The 13704-nt window shown below is 45.1% G+C and overlaps 1 non-coding gene across 1 annotated transcript; it reads left to right on the forward strand.

Annotated features, from left to right (window-relative positions):
* The first annotated feature begins 11516 nt into the window (after positions 1-11516).
* On the forward strand, positions 11517-11623 carry LOC125134862 (U6 spliceosomal RNA). Its single transcript, XR_007136849.1, has one exon. It is a non-coding gene; the product is annotated as a U6 spliceosomal RNA (small nuclear RNA).
* The last annotated feature ends 2081 nt before the right edge of the window (positions 11624-13704 follow it).

Below are 13704 nucleotides of genomic sequence, written 5' to 3' on the forward strand. Positions count from 1 at the left end.
CGATCCCGGCAGGGGATCTCGAGGAGAAATGGTCCATACTTGTGGTTTCATGGATCCTGCGGGAGCTCACTAAGCGCAGAGCCAAGGAAGCAGCTATATATTTCTGAGGAAGTCATGTGTAATTATGCCACTGCTCTTATGCGGCTTTATGGCAGCTAAGAATGCTGTAATGTCTTTTTAATCATAAGCACAGGCCCACAGGTCCTAGAGAGAGTGGCTGAATTTGAAATTAAAACAAAAACTCAATAAAAAGGTCCAACAGTTATTTTTTTAAAAAAAACACATTGTTATTTGGTGGAGTGCTGGACAAATTGTTTTATTTCCCCCATTTGCAAATTTGCTTTCAAATTCCCTTCACTCTCATTATCCTCCACTTTGTCAATAATCATTTTCTTATAGTTCTCTCTGACAGCCTCTCCAAAGGCCACCACACAGGTTACTTTTTGGCCTTTGTGTTTAAAGGCGACAGAAAAAAATGCACAGTCGAATGCAGTTCAGGCCATGCTTGATTTCAGGTTGAGTCTTCCAAGAAGGCCAGCACTCTCTCAACCGAGGGCTTGGCAAGTTGGCGTCTCATGGGATGAGAAAATTTAGCCTCTGCCCTCAGGAGGCTCACTTCTAGAGAGGACAAACCAGCAGCTTTCCTGCATCAGGAAGGCAATGGCTTTTCCATGAACCCACAGACTATCCCCCAGGCCACACCTCCCCTCTGAAGAGCAAGAGGCCAGGGGATGCACTATTGAGTTTTTCAGTCTTTAACATTGAGAAAGAGGGGAAGGGGGTTAGGGATGGGTTTTGAGCAAACTACCTACAAGCATGTTTTAAAATGGGAATAATCTCCGTTTTTTAAGGGAGGAGACAGAGGCTCCGAGAGATGAAGTATTTCGCCTGTTGTCACATAAACGGTAAGAGCAGGAGCAGGATTCGGTGTGACTCAGCCTGACTCAAGAGTGTGGCCTCTGAACCAGCTCTTCTCATTCTAGGCACCTGCTGCCTGTGCCCTCCTCCCAGGCTGTGCCCCCAGTGCATCATGGGAGAGTTCTGACTTAAACACTGTGCGTTGCTAGGTGTGTGGCTGTTTGGAAGAGAGAGTCTTCAAAGCTTGGGCATTCCTGCTGTAGAGTCTCCTTAGCTGTTCCTCCCTCCCTTCCTTCCTTCGCATACTTATTAAGCACCTCCTACAAGCCAGACATTTAGGTCTGACACTCTGCCTAATCACTCAACAGCTTGCTGAATACATAAATATTTGTGGTCTGGCATAATTCTTCTGCCCCTTTGTAAAGAACAATGGATTGGTTTGTGTGAAGTACAGGCCATTATTCTCATTTCTAAGTCTCTGTTCTGAGAGCATCAATATGGCAGTTTTCAGAAAGAAAAAAAAAAAAAAAAAAAGAGAAGCCAGGCCCTTTCAGGGATATTAAACCTCTTAAATGACAAACCTGTAATTTGTAGAGGGAAAATGATTCCCTGAATGCATCTTATATCCTTGAGTTCCAAATTACAAAGTTCTCGCTGAAATTGGTTTCTGCCCAGGAGGAGATAACGTCAGTCAAGAAGCTGGCTTTCTGATCAACACGGCGCTTTTGCTGCAGAGCACGCGGCCCCAGCCCTGCTCCACCCAACCAGGAGCATTAGAGGCAATTTCTATTTCTTGCTGGGACCTTCCGTGAACATTTCAAAGACAGGAGACAACAGCGGGCTAGAGAGGTTATTAAAATGCGATTTGATTTTCAGCAGGGGTTACAAGGATGCATTCAGTGGAACTTGCAGATGCTGATGGTAGTAATGACCCGGGGCCCAGCTCCCTTGGCTAAGACATTTAGTGAGACCCACACACCAGTCACCAGCATTATCATCTTATAAAATGAGAAGATGGCTTTTGACTCAGGTTGAAACTATCGAACCTGCTGATAAACTTCGGCCAATAGCAAGCCTCTTAGTAACTTCCTCATCATTCCTCGTAGACATCACTTGTTCCTGTTGGAGGTTCTCCATGAATGAGACAGATGGACTGAGGCCACTGAGTCTCATGAGCCCTTGCAAAGAAGCACTCCCTCCAAGCACAGGTCCCTGGTCTTTGTGGTGTCCCTGTTCCAGGCCTGGTCCCTGCCCTTGGCACAGCTCCTCGGGTGCCAAGAAGTCCTTGAGACCCTGGAGCACGTTTCACTTCAACTCTGCTGACAAGGAAACTGATCTCAGAGAGCGGTTCCGGGGCTCACTTCATATCCTGTCTAGCCTCGGGCCACAGTGGACCCAGGAGTCCTGGCTTGGTCAGCAGTTCCCTGCCCTTGTCTTCCCAGTGCTCTGGGAACCGTCCAGCAAGCTCCTCTCCACCTCCTCTTCGGGAGTAGCGAGAGCACCGGCAACCTCCTCAAAGACTGAGAGCCTCTAAACTGCTCAGTAATCTGGATTCTTTGCTGTTTAGTTAGTGAAGTCTGCCTCCTGAGAAGCCAAAGCTGAGAACTAAGACAAGGGCAGATGGTGCTAAGCTTTCCTTTGAGACAGTTCCCTAGCTTCGAAGCTATGAAATATTCAAAGCTATTTTGAGAAATGACCTTTTTAAAATTAAAAAAAAAATTGTTTTAAAGACCATGCTCTCTCTTCTTGTTGCTTTTTTTTTTTTCTTCTTGCTTTTTAGGGCTATACTTGCGGCATGTGGAGGTTCCCAGGCTAGGGGTCAAAGAAGAGCTGTAGCTGCTGGCCTATGCCACAGCCACAGCAACGCAGAATCCGAGCCGTATCTGTGACCTACGCCACAGCTCACGGCAACACTGGATCCTTAACCCACTGAGCAAGGCCAGGGATCGAACCTACATCCTCAGGAATGCTAGCCAGATTCATTAACCACTGAGCCACAACGGGAACTCCTTCTTGTTGCCTTTTATTTCTTATCTTTTTAAATTTTTTGCTTTTTGGGCCACACCCACAGCATATGGAAGTTCCCAGGCTAGGGGTCAAATCAGAGCTGTAGCTCCTGGCCTACACCACAGCTCATGGCAACGCCAGATCCTTAACCCACTGAGGGAGGCCGGGGATCAAACCTGCATCCTCATGGATATTAGTTGGGTTCATTACCGCTGAGCCACAACGAGAATGCCCTTGTTGCTTTTTAGATGAAGGAAAATCACTTGGGAATGCAGGCTTGAGGTTTTACCATGAAGCCTAGAAATGCTCTCAGAGAATAAAGACTTGCAACTTTAATGTCCTTTATGGTCTAGGAGAATTCTGAATTTTCCCTTGTCATCTTTGGTTTAGCAAAGTCCCCAACTATTTACACGCACACTCGCCCCCTACCAGTCTTTCTTGATTTAAAAACCAGAGCACAGTTCACCTCCGCACACTGATGGTCAAAGGGCATCATGGCTGGGAAGCTGCCTCGTGATGGTCTTCCTTCCAATGGGATCATTTCCATCCGAAGTAAACGCAAAGAACGCAAAGTTTACCAACTGCGGGGACGTCTTTTGCTTTTTTTTTTTTTTTTTTTTTTTGGCCAGGTAGAGTGTTCTGTAATAAAGTCAGTTGAGAAGTTCCTATTGTGGCTCAGCAGGTTATGAATCCCACTGGTATCCATGAGGATTCTGGTTTGATCCCTGGCCTTGCTCTGTGGGTGAAGGATCCGGTGCTGTCCTATGGCATAGGTCACAGATGCCTCTCGGATTCCGAGCTGCTGTGGCTGTGGCCAGCAGTTGCAGCTCCAATTTGAACGCTAGCCTGGGAACATCCATATGCCATAGGAGAGGCCCTAAGAAGCAAAAAAAAAAAAAAAAAAAGAAAAAAGAAAAGTCAGTTGAGCCACTTTTACCCTTCAAGATGTCAAATGTTTCCCTGTTCAGAATCACCTTTTATTACTTGACAGACCAGCTCTTGGCCTTTTTTGGGCCTTGACTCACTCTGGGCCTTTTTTTTTCTCTGTTCTTTGAACATACCAAGACTATTCTTGTTTCAGGGCCTGAGTACATGCAGTTCCCTGTGCTCAAATCCTTTCTATGAGATTCTCATGGGCTGAACGCTTTATGTTCTTTGGTCTCAATTGGCTGTAATTCACCCCTCCCAAGATATACCATCTATGCCTGTCTGCGTCAGTTTAGGGCAGTAATAGAAAATGTAACTCGGAGTTCCCCCTGTGGTGCAGTGGGTTAAGGATCTGCCGTTGTCACTGCAGTGGCTTGGGTTGCTGCTGTGATGTGGATTTGATCCCTGGCCCAGGAACTTCCCACATGCTGCAAAGCATGGCCAAAAATAAGAAAAGAAAGAAAAAGAAAGCTTAACTCAAACTGGCTTAAATAAGAAGGGAAATCTATTGGCTCACATACCAGGCAGCCCAGAGACTGTGAGGCTTTCAGGGTTGGTTGACCCGGTTTGCTGGAGGCACCAAGGCCCTAAGTTTTTTCCAACTCTCTGCATCCATGGTGTCAGCTTCATCTTGAGATTTATTTTTCCCATCAGTGTCAACTGTGGGTGCTGCATGCCTTTCAGTCACATTTAATAGGAGGGAGAACTCAGCTTCTTATTCTTTCTTAACAGCAAGAGAAAACCCTTCCCCAGTCTTTCCTAGTGTATCACATGTCCATTTGTGATGCTGTCACTGTCCAGGGAATGGAATGACCTTTAAAACAACCAACCCCCCCCCCCCCCCCCCCCGCCCCTTTAGCTGATGTTACCTCCCCACGCTGCATGGACGCTACTCTGTGGGGGAGGGGTGAAATGCCTGTGGTGGTGTCAGCTTCCACATCCCCTTGCTGGTGGTTCTCAGGCACTGCCCCCCAAATGTCCTGAGAGCCTTTAAGCTTCTCCCTAACCAGTTAACTCAGAGGCTCTGTGGGTGTGGGCCTGGGCCAGTGGTTCTGAAACTTGACTGCACCTTAGAAGTACCTGGGAGATTAGCAATGAGATCCTGCTGTGTAGCACCGGGAACTATGTCTAGTCACTTACAGAGCATGATATTGTGAGAAAAAAGAATGTATACATGTATGTGTAACTGGGTCACCATGCCGTACAGTAGAAAGTTGACAGAACACTGTAAACCAGCTATAATGGAAAAAAATAAAAGTAAAAAAATAAAAGAAGTGCCTGGGGACTCCTACTCCCAACAAACAATGTGATTTAACTGGTATGGGATGTGTTGTGAGCAGTCCCCTGTGATTCAGCCAAGTTTGGGAACCACTGGCCTAGGCACTGATATACTCCTACATGCACACATGCATTTCAAATTATGCATATTTTAGTTTTAATTATTTAATGCTTTGTTGAGATATAATTTCCATGCCAGAAAATTCACTCATTTAAAGTGTTCAAACAACCTAAATGTCCATAGACAGATGAATGGACTAAGAAGATGTGGTATATATACACAATGGAATACTACTCAGCCATAAAAAAGAATGACATAATGCCATTTGCAGCCACATGGATGGAATGAGAGACTCTCATACTAAGTGAAGTAAGTCAGAAAGAGAAAGACAAATACCACCTAACTTACATCTGGAATCTAATATATAGCACAAATAATCCTTTCTACAGAAAAGAAACTTATGGACTTAGAGAACAGACTTGTGGTTGTCAAGGGGCAGGGAGAAGGAATGGGATGGATTGGGAATCTGGGGTTAATAGATGCAAACTATTGCATTTGGAATGGATAAGCAATGAGATCCTGCTGTAAACACTGGGAACTATATCTAAACATTTGTGATGGAGCATGATGGAGGATAGTGTGAGAAAAAGAATGTATATATGTATGTGTGACTGGGTCACTTTGCTGTATAGTAGAAAATTAACAGAACACTGAAAACCAACTATAATGGAAAAAAAATAAGTCATTTAAAAAAATAAAGTGTTCAATTCCAAGATTTTTAGTATGTTGACAGTGTTTTATGAGTATCACCATAATCAGAGCATTTTTATTGTCTCGATAATGTCTCTTAACTCCCCATACTCTCCTGCTCCCATTCAAGCCCTTTGCAAATATTGATCTATTTTCTGTCTTTAAAGATTCGCTTGTTCTTTTTAACTTAATTTGACTTTTTTTGGCCATGGTGTGCACTGGCTTGATGTGGGATTTCAGTTCCCAGGCCAGGGATTGAACCTGGACCTCAGCAGTGAAAGTGTCACTACGCCAGTAGGAAACTCCCTAGATGTGCCTATTCTTGATGTTTCATATATTGAAATTATATAATATGTGGTCCTATATGACTGACTTCTTTCACTTAGCATGTTTTCTAGGTTCATCCATGTTGGAGCCTGTGTCAGTACTTTCTTTCTTTATATTGGTGAATAATATTCAGCAAATGGACATACCACATTTTGTGTTTCTGTTCATCAGTTGATGGACATTTGACGTGTTTCTGCAGCTATTATGAATAGCGATGCTAAGGACATTCACATACAAGTCTTTGTGTGGGTATATAACTTCATTTCTCTTGGGTGGAATCCTAGGAATGAAATTTCAGGGTCATTTGGTAACTCTCTTTAGCATTTTGAGGAATTGTCAAAATGTTTTCCAAAGCATCTGCACCATGTTGCATTCCTACCAGTAATGCATAAGGATTCCCTTTTCTGCACATCCTTTCTAACACTTGTTTTTGTTGACATTTTTTGATTATAGCCATTTTCGAGGATGTGCAGTATCTTATGCAGCGTGCATTTCTTGGTGACTAATAATGTTGAGCATCTTGTCATGTGCTTATGGGCCACTTTTGTATCTTCTTTGGAGAAATGTTTATTCAGTTTATTCAAAATACTTATTGCCATTTTAAAAATTGGTCTTCTTATTGAATTGTATGAGTTCTTTATATATTCTGGATACCAAGTCCCTTATCAGATAGATGACTTTCAGATATTTTCTCCTATTCTGATTGTTTTTTCGCTTTCTTGATGGAATCTCTTATAGTGCCAAAACTTTAATTTTAATGAAATACAGTTTATCAAGTTTTCCTTTTATTGCTTATGATTTTAGTGTTGTTTCTCATAAATCCTCAAATATTAGCATATTTTAAAAAACTTTCCCAAGTGATCTAAAATACATCCAGGGTTGAGAAGTCTTGCTATAGACTATTTATAGCTTTCCCAACTCTCATTATTTTCTCTCCCATTGCCACAAAGACAACAAAACCAAGGTACTTAATGTGTCATCTGTGAAAACATCTTGTTTCTTTTTTTTAAATTCCAATTAATATTTTATTGTTGGTCATAATTGATAAACAATGGCTAGAGACTCAAGGATCTATTACACGTTTTACGAGTACAATAAAAAATTCACTTCAAAAATTGTGATTTCATTGCTTGGAGAATAAAAAATCATTTCACGAAATCATCACTTTGGATAAAATGTATTTTCTTTTTTTAAAAATTTTTTTATTAGATCATTTCTTTCTTTCTTTCTTTCTTTTTCTTTTTTTTGTCTTTTTGCTATTTCTTTGGGCCGCTCCGCGGCATGTGGAGGTTCCCAGTAGGGGTCCAATGGGAGCTGTAGCTGCCAGCCTACGCCAGAGCCACAGCAACACAGGATCCGAGCCGCGTCTGCAACCTACACCACAGCTCATGGCAACGCCAGGGATCGAACCCGCAACCTCATGGTTCCTAGTTGGGTTTGTTAACCACTGCACCAGGACGGAACTCCTGGATAAAATGTATTTTCAAAGAATTTTATCCAGTCAAACTTCTTGCATGTGCCTTAAAAGTAATGTAAATACTTTTAGAGTCTTAGCCCCCAAGAGTTGTTTTCTTCAAACTGTAAAACCAATCAGCCATTGTCACACCTTTCTGAGCAACCCAGTCAGAATTTTCCATTTCCCTTTGAAGACAGTATCCTTATTAGTATCCTAGTTTATTTTCTGTCTTCTTTCATTAGCATGTCAGCTCCATAAAGACAAATACGCTGTATGGTTTCCTGTTGTCGTCCTCCCTGTCTGGAAGGATCTAGCACATAGAGGGCATCTGTTGAAAGAAGAAAATGAACTTGGACCTAAGAGCCGCTCCTCCTGCCGTCATCTTCCGGTTCCATCCCACTCCAAACGGCTTCTTGTCTTTGGTTTTCAGTTTCTATTTTTGTCCTGCCAGCTTCTTCTTTACCCAAGCCAGCATCTGGGAGTTTTCCTCACCCTCCACGTTAACTGGCAGCCAAATCCTACTGCTTCCTTACAGAGAGAGCTGTAATCTCACACATCTGCCCTGCCTGCCTTTTCCATCTTCTCACCTTGCTGTGAGTTTCTCGGGGGCAGAGATAGCGTCTCCCTGGCTTTCTGTCCAGAGCATTTCACTCAGCCCTGGGCACAGGCAGGATTTTTGCCTGACTGCTGAATTGAATCACATGCTGCAGATCTGGAATCCGGATCTGTGAGTTAGACTGTGTAATCAAGAGTCCTTTTAACGGCAGCCCCAGGACTGTTTTTTTTGCACTGATGAGAGTTGAGTGACTGCTTCTCTGATGAGATGTCAGTGGCTGTGAAGGGGTGGAGAACTGGGTGAGGGCTGGAATTCTGATGTGGAGGGAAACCCTCGAGCGACTGAGAACTGAGCATCTCTATAGAGAAAATACCGTATACTCTTCCAGAGCATCTGGTGAACTCCTTTGAAGTGACAGCGAGATGCAAAAACTAGCATGTGAATGAAGAATGTTCCAGTGATAAACGATCGAGATTAATCCCACCATAAGGCTCAGCCTTCCATGTGACAAAGGAAGAACATTGCAGACGGGAAAACTGCTCAGGCCTGGGAGGGCCAGGGGCTGGGGGAGCTGTGTGCCTTGGGAACTGCAACATTTCAACACGTCAGGTCCCAAGTGGATCTGGCAAAGATGAGAACAGCTGGCTCGGCATCCAATGTCCACTTCTTCCACTTTATGTTTTTTGTCTTTATAGGGCCACACCTGAGGCATATGGAGGTTCCCAGGCTAGGGGGTCGAATCAGAGCTGTTGCTGTCCGCCTACGCCAGAGCCACAGCAACGCCAGATCTGAGCCGCGTCTGTGACCTACACCACAGCTCACGGCAATGCCGGATCCTTAACCCACAGAGCGAGGCCAGGGATCGAACCCTCAACCTCATGGTTCCTAGTCGGATTCATTAACCACTGACCCACGATGGGAACTCCCACTTCTTCCACTTTTAATGCATTTCCATGAGGAGGCTCAATCCAGTCTGAACCTTTTTTAAGCTTGAGGAGGCAGCAGGAGGGAAACTCACCGAGTCAGGCTTTTCTCTGGTGGTTTGTAAAACGCAGGGAAGGAGCTGGCTTTCTCAGATCCAATTAAAGAAAATGATTGTGCCAGGCAAACAAACGGTTCCACATAGGCTTAATTTCCATGATGTGGTATTTAATTGTCACATTTGTCTCCCCATAACCAGGTCTGTGATTGTGGGAGGGATTGGATTGCTCTGTGAAGCTGGGGTGGGGGCTTGGGACAGAGCAGCTGTGGTGATGGCTGTCAGCACCCTGCCCCAGACTCTAGTAAGCATGTGTCTCTGGTGGCTCCCACACCAAACAGCTTCCGTCTTGGGAAGAGGCGCTGCAGGTAAGTGGCCCTGGGAGCAGCCCTCAGCCTGTGATGGATGGGGTCTGGAGGGTGAATACCCCAGCTCCCCTGGGGACAGGGGAGACGACTCTGAAGCCCGTTCCACATGGTCTCTCAGAGTTTTCCAGTGACCTTGAACTCCAGGGGCCCACAGTTGATAATGTCTACTTAAAAGCACAACCTAAAAGTTGACAGTTGAGTTTTTTTTTTTTTTTTGCTTTTTAGGGATGCACCTGAGGCATATGGAGGTTCCCAGGCTAGGGATTGAATCAGAGCTGTAGCTGCTGGCCTACACCACAGCCACAGCAACTGGGGATCTGAGCTACGTCTGTGACCTACACCACAGCTCACGGCAATGCTGGATCCTCAACCCACTGAGTGAGGCCAGAGATTGAACCCGCAACCTCATGGTTTCTAGTCAGATTTATTTCCCCTGAGCCATGATGGGAATCCGAGGGTTAAGTTTTATTTAGGGCAAAATGAGGACTAGAGCCCAGGAGGCAGCATTCCAGGTAGCTCTGAAATACCACTCCAAAGAGGTAGAGGGGAAGGTCAGGGTATAGGTGATTTTGGTGAAGTGGGAAGAATATGCAACCTAGCATACAATTTACAGAAGGTTGCTGCTAGTCATGAGGAACAGACGACACCAAGAAGGATTTTTTTTTTTTTTGGTCTTTTTAGGGCCACACCTGCAGCATATGGAGGTTTCCAGGCTAGGGGTCGAATCGGAGCTGTAGCCGCCGGCCTACACCACAGCACCAGCAACGTGAAATCCGAGCCATGTCTGCAACCTACACCACAGCTCACGGCAATGCCGGATCCTTAACCCACAGAGCGAGGCCAGGGATCGAACCCGCAACCTCATGGTTCCTAGTCAGATTTGTTTTGGTTGTGCCATGATGGGAACTCCACCATGAAGGATTTCAATGCTTTTCTGGATACGTGGACATGCAAGAATGGGGCTCATAAAATCTCCTGAAATGACCTGAATGATCTGAAGGCCTGTTCTGCCAGTTGTCCCAGAGCCCAGAGTGCCTCCCTCCTGATCTCCACCCTGAGCTCCTTTCAGGGGTGTTTGAGGGTCGGCAGCTGACGTGGCTCGTGATTCAATCCGTGCAGAGACAGATAGCAAGTGCCAGCCTCCAGGTCACCCCACGTGCTCTCCACTGGCTGCCTTCACTCCCCTGCCTCACTTCCACAGGGTCTAGGATCACCTCCCAGGCCCTCCTTGCCCCCAGATCCCTGGCTCAGGATTTGCTTCCAGCCCGAGACCACAGTATAGCGGGAAATGCACTCTGGTATGGATGGAGAAGCCAACATCGTTTCCCCTTGTGTCTGAGGGGCTTGTCTGCTGTCTCAGGGGCGTGAGGACTGAGCCTCCCAGGCAGAAACCCAAAGTCTCCGAGCTGTACGAGTGCCTGAGGAAGCAAGGGTCAGGCAGCCGAGCAATGCAAAAATTTAATGAGCTTGCTTTTGACACCATCATTTGTCTCAGCAGCTTTCTTGAGTGAGCAAGGCCAAAAGCCGTTTGCAGATTAGCTTCAGGGGTGACCCCAGCCAGCAGACGCTGTGGCTGTGACTGTCTCCAGGTGGATGCCGCCAGGGTCCACAGCTGAGCCTCTGTGTTATCATTCTTGGTGGCTGTTTCTGGGAAGGAGCAGAGTTGTCTACCTGAGACGCAAATAATGAGAGAGAGAAAAGGCTTCATGATCTTGTTCACTTGTCTTTGGAACGGTTGGGGCTTGGGTTTTGTTTCCTGCCCAAATGAGAGAATGGATTGTTTCTCCCTGGACCATCAGCAAGAAGATGTAGTAGGAAGGGCTTTTAGAGTTTAGTGCAGCCAAAAATTTGATATTTGAAGAGAAGCTGGAAATGTGGATTTTTATGTGAAGTCTTTTCATTTGAAAATATTGGCTCCTGACAACAAGGTCCGACTGTGTGGCACTGGAAACTGTATTCAGTCTCCTGGGATAGAGCATGATGGAAAATAATTTAAAAAAAGAATGTATGTGCTCACTTCAGCAGCACGTGTATTAAAATTGGAAAGATACAGAGAAGATTAGCATGGCCTCTGCACAAGGATGACATGCAAATTCATGAAGTGCTCTCTATTTAAAAAATATATATAATGTGCTTGGGTTATGGGATGGAAATCTTGTGAAATTGGATTGTTATGATCATTATATAACTACAGATGTGATAAATTCATTTGAGTAATAAAAAAGAAAAACCTTGGGGAAAAAAGAAAGAAGTAAAAGATACTACACTTTGGCCTTAAAATATATTTATGTATATAATAAATATAATATAAAATATATAAATCATATAAAATAATAATAAAAAGAATGTATATGTATATATTATGTATGACTAAGTCACTTTGCTGTACAGCAGAAATTGGTGATTGTAAATCAACTATATTTTAATAAAAATAAAATCCAGGCCAATAACTGTCATTTTACTTCATAACAGCTAGATAAAAATTAGTTCACACACAAAAAAAGTTGGCTCCTTTCTCCTTCCTTCCTAAACTGGATAGGCTAAAACAGAATTAAAACTAAACCAAATACGTCTGTGGGTTGATTCCACACTTGGGTAACCAGTTTGGACCTCTGACCTATCCAATGACATGGGAACACTGGGGAACAGTGTAAGTGGAAAATGAAAAAGTGACCTCTGTCCAGTGATGAGGTGTCTGCTGAGCTGTTTACTCCACACCCGTCACTATGCAAGGCCCTGGGATTCAGGAGCGAATGAGAAACAGTCCTGGGATGTCAAGGTCTCTCATCTGGTGGAAGAGATTTTTTTTTTTCTTGTCTTTTTGCCATTTCTAGGGCGGAACCCGCGGCATATGGAGGTTCCCAGGCTAGGGGTTGAATTGGAGCTGTAGCCACCGGCCTACGCCAGAGCCACAGCAACGTGGGATCTGAGCTGTGTCTGCAAACTACACCACAGCTCATGGCAACGCCAGATCCCTAACCCACTGAGCAAGGCCAGGGATCGAACCCGCAACCTCATGGTTCCTAGTCAGATTCGTTAACCACTGCGCCACGACAGGAACTCCTAGTGGAAGAGATTTTAATGTGGCTCAAACCGAAAAGGGAATTTACTGCAAGGAACCTGTGGCTCTTATGGAGCCTACGAGCAGCTAGGCCCCCCGAGAATCGAGGCAGGGCCTGGAAAAAATCAGGCCTCATGGTTTCCTAGTTCCTCTTTCTCTCTCTCTTTCCCTCTCCTCCCTGGAAACTGGTTTTCTCTATCAGGCCGGAACACGGACAAACAGGGTCTCTCCATAACCCCTGATGTTCCTGTTTTCTGTTCAAGCCCCAGACCAGGTTGATGGGAGCTTGGCCCCTCCTCCCAAGGGCTGGTCTGGTCACACTCAGACATGGCTTCTAGGTACCAATCCCCCTGGATGGGGCCTCCTACAGGAGGGCAGGTAGGTCATTCATTCCACAACGCCCTCCGAGGGCTGATCAGCTACCTCTGCTGGAGAGAGAGTCAATCATATAAACACACCCTTTCCTTCCTGCAGGGACCTTGCATTCTCTTGAGAGCAGAGAGACCAGAAAAGAAAGAATAAAGCAGTTTGACACAGCGGTGAGTGTCATGACAAGTGCAGTGGCTGTTGCGTAGCGAGTGACCAGGGAGGCTGTGGAGGGAGGCCGGTCAGAACCGGCTCCCAGAGGAGCTGACATTTCATCTGAAATCTGACAGGGGAGAAGGAGCTGCAGGAACACGGTCAGATTTACGTTTCAGACAGATGACTCTGGCAGGAGGGAAGAAAGGATTTTTCTCTCTACAATCTCAGGAAACAAAGCTCACTAAATCAACTTGGGGACAGGAAAGGATTTTTACAGGATTGTATACCAAGGTGACCTTGTCATCTTCAATCAGCCCCGGCTTATTTGCGTCTTGGAGCAATAAAAATCCGCTCTTACTGATGCAGTATTTTAGAGTTTATAATGCACCTTCACAAAATATTTATTCTCCAAGCATTTCTTTGAGGTGGGCAGGGTGAAACCCTGCCTCCCTTTCTCTGAAGAGGAAACTGGGACTAAAAGAGATTGTGTCACTTACCCTATCTAGTAGGTGCAGGGCCCGATACCTCCTCCTACGCAGACCACTCTGTCAAGTGCCTTGGGTCACATTACTCAGTAGGAAAGTGACACTTCAGTCCAGAATCATGGTTCTTCC

This window comes from Phacochoerus africanus, chromosome 8 (assembly GCF_016906955.1).
Source record: "Phacochoerus africanus isolate WHEZ1 chromosome 8, ROS_Pafr_v1, whole genome shotgun sequence".
NCBI lineage: Eukaryota > Metazoa > Chordata > Mammalia > Artiodactyla > Suidae > Phacochoerus > Phacochoerus africanus.